An 8,288-nucleotide genomic window follows, 5' to 3' on the forward strand; every position below is an offset into this window, starting at 1 on the left:
GACATGTATATACCTACCAAAGTCATTATATGCTACTATTACGTGAATTTAATATCTCATGAAAACAAGGCTACCAATGTCCCAAATGTATACTGTTAAAATCCTTGAGTGGTGGAACCATTCCACTGCTTTCTTCCATCGGACTTGAAACCATATGACAACAACTGAATTGAGGGGTAGTAGGCATGGATTTTAGGAGCATAAATTCAAGGCTTGAACAAGTGCATCCATCCCGTGGACAACAAGAAAGAATACACAATGCTATGATATGTATTAAAGGAGAAGAGAAAGAGTAAGGGGGAAGACGGTGAAAACAAGGGGCACATCAAGAATCATTATAAAGGGATTTACATGGGTGGTTTAGTGGCTTATGAAAGCAATTGTTCATAGAGAAGAATAAAACATTATAAGTGTTTGAATAAAGAAAGGCCCGGTCACACATTGTGACTGTTGGAGTTTCCATTCGTGTCTCTCTCTCTTCTTGCTCTTGCTCTCTACCATAGCTCACTTCCAAGCAAGCTTTGATCCTTCTCACCTTTCAATGAGTGCCTATCTATCATGAAAAATGCAAATAAGGTTCCTTGGTTAATTTAGGATCCTTATCCTCACCCCTCATCCCTCATTAGAAGAAGAAATTAAAGTGCTCCACTCCACCTGCCCAAAACTCACAATTGCTCAAGAGAAAGATGGTCCTCATAGTGTTGACCAATGAAGACAACCCATCTCACCACTGAAGAATTCATGCACAACCCTCAAACTCACCCAACCACCTTTCCTTCTCCAACCAAGATTCCTTCTCCAACCAAGATTCCTTAATGAGAACATCCCCACTCTTGTGCATGTAAAGAACTCTCAAGTGCACATGCAATTAGAATTTTTTACATATAGTTGTAGTAGGCCTCATGTTGTATAACTACTCAAATATGGTACACTAAGTGCATCAACCCATCCCACGTTATGGTTGTAGATGAGAAAGAATGGGAGATGACCCCCAAGTGTAGTGTATCTGACAAGCACAACATGATATGCTCGTTATCCCCTCGTCCTAATGAACTATGAAGATATCGGCAAAAAAACATACGTGATCCATAATGTCCATCAACTACTATAGTTGAAGTCTAATATCAATATGTACAAGCAAACATCATTCTCAACCAAGAAGATCAAGTACTCAAGCGCAATGAATCCAAAACAATGACAAGAACAATCCTAGTCTAAACAAACACAAAAAAAAAATGCTAGAAAAGCAACGAAAAAAATAGTCATGCAAACAAGCACGCACACAAAATCTTATTTACCAGATGCAACGATAGGGGTTTTTAGGTTGCAAAAAATCATAGGACAATGTAAGGAGGCTTTTGGAGAAAATGGGATTTGCAAGCAAGATAACAAGCTTAACCTTTATATTTGGGGGGGTTCCTCGGCATATGTTTCTATCAATAGGTCTTTGCTTGAACCTTCAAAAGCTAGTGAGAATTTAGGCAAGGATGTGCAATTAACCCTCTCCTATTTGCAATTGCTACTCACCCTTGATTTTGAATGATAGACAAGATGTCTCAACAAGGATAGTTGGAAGGGATTGAGTATAAAGGTAAAAATCTAGCGAGGCAAGGATTTTCCAATGACTTGATGATGATGCTGAGAAAAAAAAAAGAGCCTACAAAGATAAATGGAGATAGTAGAGGTATACGAAAGGATAGTTGGTCTCAAGATTAATTGGCTAAATCATGATTGGTTTTTGTGCCATTGAAGAAGTGTTGCAACACCTAGGTTGGCCTAGAAAAGTGGACATCAATGTTTCTATTTTTAGATACTTAGGATTCAATGTAGGAATAGGAGCAATCAAAGCATCTAGGTATAAGTTTGGTCCTCAACAAACTCAAGAGACATGTCAACTATTACAAGTGCTGGTCATTACATGTGAAGTTGAAAATCCTAAGAGTGTTTGTATAATATGCAACCTTAATATTTTACCTCCCAATAATGTGTTGGAGCAAAAAATCTAAAAAGGTTAGGACTCCATATTTGGAAATTTCTTGTGGGGGGAATATGGAAAATCCAATTACCTCACTCCACTAAGCATGGACTACTTGAAAGTAAGTTTGAAGGATGGTAGGTTGCAATTAATGGATGTTGAAAGAGAGGTAAATTCAAAGATCGAGACATAATTCAGATTCTATGGGTCCCTCATAAAAGAAATCATGGCAAATTTGGATATCAACAATGAAGCTTGAGTGTCTAACCAAGACAGTGTATTTTGGACTTGGGTATTTCATCCATCCTTAGAAAAAAGAATAGGAAGGAGAGGATGAGCACTTGCCAAGAGGGGAGTCCCCAAGGTGGATAAGAGGGACTCACCTAGTGGAGTCTTCCAAAGTCAGTTAAGATTGCATGGGAGTTTGTAGCCACAAATTGAGCTTGACTACATAGAATTATTATAAGCAAAGGGGACCATTAGTGACATGGCTCAAAAAACTATCAAGTTTCCCTATGAGACACTGGTAACATGCATGGCATTTTCGACATTATTTGCGTCTCTTAAACAATGGATCTAAAGCATTGCTTATGCGATGAAATTTGCAATGATTTTTAAGATGGCAAATTGAATTTCGATGCATATGCAATGCTCAAAAAAGTTTCATCATGCAAACGATGCCTCTTATTAGAATTTAGGCTTCTCCCAATTTTATTTTTCATCTCCATTTGGCGTGCAATTGTCTTTCTCTCTCCACAAAATAGAAAATATCATCACAAGCAACAAGGATCATTGCAAGTCAATTGCGCAAGCTAATGGCAAGTATTTATCTCTCTCAAATCCCCTCGTATGCTTGATTGAGCAAGATGTTTTATCTTTCCCTTTTGTTCAATTATTGTTGAGTTTTGTTTGTGATCACGTTGTCTCTAGTTTAGGGTTTCCCTATGGTGACTATGCCTTTGGTCATAGCTAGGGCATGATTTAGGGTTTCCCCTCTAGTCATCATTAGGCATTATAGAATTCACTACTTGTTTGTATATTTATTGTAATGTTTTGTGAAGTGCAAGATGATATAATTTAATTTTGTTTAGTACAATGCTTGTCTTGTGAGTTCTTTTCACTCTTCATGTTCACCTCATATATCTCAATGTTCATGAGAATCGATGCTTTGGGATAAAACACTTGTTTGGGTTTTTCTCATGGAAATTGCTCATTTATTGTGTATTTTCTTCTCTTGTTTGAGTGAATGAGAGATCCATGGTATTTTTGGTTGCCTATAGCATTGGCACATATTTATTTGCACATCTATTGGTGCAAAAATTAGGAAAAGTGCAAGGCAATCAATGTATGCTATAGATAGATATTGCTAGTACTCTTCCACGAGAGGTTTGCCTTATTTTTTATATATGTTGCACAATAGAATCCTATAGATATGAATGTGTGCAGGCAAAAAAGATGAACTCAAGAAACTTATACCCATGATCCTATAGATGTGAATGTGTGTAGGCAAAAAAGATGAACTCAAGAAACTTATACCCATGATGTTATGAAAACAATCAAGTGATTTCTCATGAATTAATTAGGATTTAGATATCAATCAAAATTGTTAAGACATGGATCAAATTTTTAACACAAGTAAGATCAAGGTTAATTAGAGACAATGAATATAGTGAATGATAACGAATGAACACAATTATGATTAAAATAACTCAAAGATAATGAATATAGTGATGATTTTTTCTTCAAAATCAATCATATGGGGTGAATCTCTAAGAATAACAGTAAAGGGACTAGGATGCCAGATAGATAGATCACAACCAATATTTCTCTACTTATGTTAAAGGACTTGAAAGGGGAGCAACTAGAAATGGATGCTAGATAGGAAGGAGGGCATGAAATCTTGGTGAAAGGGGGTTATTGCATGCTAAAATTTACTCTCATAAATTGATTCAAATTGGGCTTTGAAGTAGCCCATTGCTATCATAAATCTCACTATTACTATGTACACATTGCATGTAATATGGAGTGAGAAGCATTCAATATAGCATTAACCAATAATGTATTTGTTCTTAGCCTTCACACATTAGTCCTAATCTTGTTCAAAGCATCCCTAAAGTATCTTTCAAATTTTGCATTTCTACATGCTCTAGATATCATGTAGATTGCTTGTCTCTTTCTTATTTAACAAACCTTGTCAAATGGAAATAGTTATGGATAGCAGTGGGCTGTTTGAAAGCTTCAGCTTGCTTCATACTTCAACAATAGTCATGGATAGTAATATTCATGCCTTTTCTTGATCAGTTTCCCTCATGCTCTGCCTATCTATGCTCTTGAGTTAGAGTAGCTCCGATGCCTTCTTGTTGTCCACTTTTAGTCTTCTCCCTCTCCCTCTTTAGATCATGCCCCCTTTACCTCCCTCTTTTCTCATGGGACTCTCTAAGGTTTGGGCCCTTGATTGATATTTGGTATCATGTGGACATGTATATACCTACCAAAGTCATTATATGCTACTATTACGTGAATTTAATATCTCATGAAAACAAGGCTACCAATGTCCCAAATGTATACTGTTAAAATCCTTGAGTGGTGGAACCATTCCACTGCTTTCTTCCATCGGACTTGAAACCATATGACAACAACTGAATTGAGGGGTAGTAGGCATGGATTTTAGGAGCATAAATTCAAGGCTTGAACAAGTGCATCCATCCCGTGGACAACAAGAAAGAATACACAATGCTATGATATGTATTAAAGGAGAAGAGAAAGAGTAAGGGGGAAGACGGTGAAAACAAGGGGCACATCAAGAATCATTATAAAGGGATTTACATGGGTGGTTTAGTGGCTTATGAAAGCAATTGTTCATAGAGAAGAATAAAACATTATAAGTGTTTGAATAAAGAAAGGCCCGGTCACACATTGTGACTGTTGGAGTTTCCATTCGTGTCTCTCTCTCTTCTTGCTCTTGCTCTCTACCATAGCTCACTTCCAAGCAAGCTTTGATCCTTCTCACCTTTCAATGAGTGCCTATCTATCATGAAAAATGCAAATAAGGTTCCTTGGTTAATTTAGGATCCTTATCCTCACCCCTCATCCCTCATTAGAAGAAGAAATTAAAGTGCTCCACTCCACCTGCCCAAAACTCACAATTGCTCAAGAGAAAGATGGTCCTCATAGTGTTGACCAATGAAGACAACCCATCTCACCACTGAAGAATTCATGCACAACCCTCAAACTCACCCAACCACCTTTCCTTCTCCAACCAAGATTCCTTCTCCAACCAAGATTCCTTAATGAGAACATCCCCACTCTTGTGCATGTAAAGAACTCTCAAGTGCACATGCAATTAGAATTTTTTACATATAGTTGTAGTAGGCCTCATGTTGTATAACTACTCAAATATGGTACACTAAGTGCATCAACCCATCCCACGTTATGGTTGTAGATGAGAAAGAATGGGAGATGACCCCCAAGTGTAGTGTATCTGACAAGCACAACATGATATGCTCGTTATCCCCTCGTCCTAATGAACTATGAAGATATCGGCAAAAAAACATACGTGATCCATAATGTCCATCAACTACTATAGTTGAAGTCTAATATCAATATGTACAAGCAAACATCATTCTCAACCAAGAAGATCAAGTACTCAAGCGCAATGAATCCAAAACAATGACAAGAACAATCCTAGTCTAAACAAACACAAAAAAAAAATGCTAGAAAAGCAACGAAAAAAATAGTCATGCAAACAAGCACGCACACAAAATCTTATTTACCAGATGCAACGATAGGGGTTTTTAGGTTGCAAAAAATCATAGGACAATGTAAGGAGGCTTTTGGAGAAAATGGGATTTGCAAGCAAGATAACAAGCTTAACCTTTATATTTGGGGGGGTTCCTCGGCATATGTTTCTATCAATAGGTCTTTGCTTGAACCTTCAAAAGCTAGTGAGAATTTAGGCAAGGATGTGCAATTAACCCTCTCCTATTTGCAATTGCTACTCACCCTTGATTTTGAATGATAGACAAGATGTCTCAACAAGGATAGTTGGAAGGGATTGAGTATAAAGGTAAAAATCTAGCGAGGCAAGGATTTTCCAATGACTTGATGATGATGCTGAGAAAAAAAAAGAGCCTACAAAGATAAATGGAGATAGTAGAGGTATACGAAAGGATAGTTGGTCTCAAGATTAATTGGCTAAATCATGATTGGTTTTTGTGCCATTGAAGAAGTGTTGCAACACCTAGGTTGGCCTAGAAAAGTGGACATCAATGTTTCTATTTTTAGATACTTAGGATTCAATGTAGGAATAGGAGCAATCAAAGCATCTAGGTATAAGTTTGGTCCTCAACAAACTCAAGAGACATGTCAACTATTACAAGTGCTGGTCATTACATGTGAAGTTGAAAATCCTAAGAGTGTTTGTATAATATGCAACCTTAATATTTTACCTCCCAATAATGTGTTGGAGCAAAAAATCTAAAAAGGTTAGGACTCCATATTTGGAAATTTCTTGTGGGGGGAATATGGAAAATCCAATTACCTCACTCCACTAAGCATGGACTACTTGAAAGTAAGTTTGAAGGATGGTAGGTTGCAATTAATGGATGTTGAAAGAGAGGTAAATTCAAAGATCGAGACATAATTCAGATTCTATGGGTCCCTCATAAAAGAAATCATGGCAAATTTGGATATCAACAATGAAGCTTGAGTGTCTAACCAAGACAGTGTATTTTGGACTTGGGTATTTCATCCATCCTTAGAAAAAAGAATAGGAAGGAGAGGATGAGCACTTGCCAAGAGGGGAGTCCCCAAGGTGGATAAGAGGGACTCACCTAGTGGAGTCTTCCAAAGTCAGTTAAGATTGCATGGGAGTTTGTAGCCACAAATTGAGCTTGACTACATAGAATTATTATAAGCAAAGGGGACCATTAGTGACATGGCTCAAAAAACTATCAAGTTTCCCTATGAGACACTGGTAACATGCATGGCATTTTCGACATTATTTGCGTCTCTTAAACAATGGATCTAAAGCATTGCTTATGCGATGAAATTTGCAATGATTTTTAAGATGGCAAATTGAATTTCGATGCATATGCAATGCTCAAAAAAGTTTCATCATGCAAACGATGCCTCTTATTAGAATTTAGGCTTCTCCCAATTTTATTTTTCATCTCCATTTGGCGTGCAATTGTCTTTCTCTCTCCACAAAATAGAAAATATCATCACAAGCAACAAGGATCATTGCAAGTCAATTGCGCAAGCTAATGGCAAGTATTTATCTCTCTCAAATCCCCTCGTATGCTTGATTGAGCAAGATGTTTTATCTTTCCCTTTTGTTCAATTATTGTTGAGTTTTGTTTGTGATCACGTTGTCTCTAGTTTAGGGTTTCCCTATGGTGACTATGCCTTTGGTCATAGCTAGGGCATGATTTAGGGTTTCCCCTCTAGTCATCATTAGGCATTATAGAATTCACTACTTGTTTGTATATTTATTGTAATGTTTTGTGAAGTGCAAGATGATATAATTTAATTTTGTTTAGTACAATGCTTGTCTTGTGAGTTCTTTTCACTCTTCATGTTCACCTCATATATCTCAATGTTCATGAGAATCGATGCTTTGGGATAAAACACTTGTTTGGGTTTTTCTCATGGAAATTGCTCATTTATTGTGTATTTTCTTCTCTTGTTTGAGTGAATGAGAGATCCATGGTATTTTTGGTTGCCTATAGCATTGGCACATATTTATTTGCACATCTATTGGTGCAAAAATTAGGAAAAGTGCAAGGCAATCAATGTATGCTATAGATAGATATTGCTAGTACTCTTCCACGAGAGGTTTGCCTTATTTTTTATATATGTTGCACAATAGAATCCTATAGATATGAATGTGTGCAGGCAAAAAAGATGAACTCAAGAAACTTATACCCATGATCCTATAGATGTGAATGTGTGTAGGCAAAAAAGATGAACTCAAGAAACTTATACCCATGATGTTATGAAAACAATCAAGTGATTTCTCATGAATTAATTAGGATTTAGATATCAATCAAAATTGTTAAGACATGGATCAAATTTTTAACACAAGTAAGATCAAGGTTAATTAGAGACAATGAATATAGTGAATGATAACGAATGAACACAATTATGATTAAAATAACTCAAAGATAATGAATATAGTGATGATTTTTTCTTCAAAATCAATCATATGGGGTGAATCTCTAAGAATAACAGTAAAGGGACTAGGATGCCAGATAGATAGATCACAACCAATATTTCTCTACTTATGTTAAAGGACTTGAAAGGGGAGCAACTA

Source organism: Lygodium microphyllum, chromosome 9 (genome assembly GCF_053477565.2).
Source record: "Lygodium microphyllum isolate KBCC chromosome 9, Lygodium_microphyllum_v1.1.10, whole genome shotgun sequence".
NCBI classification, from domain to species: Eukaryota; Viridiplantae; Streptophyta; class Polypodiopsida; order Schizaeales; family Lygodiaceae; genus Lygodium; species Lygodium microphyllum.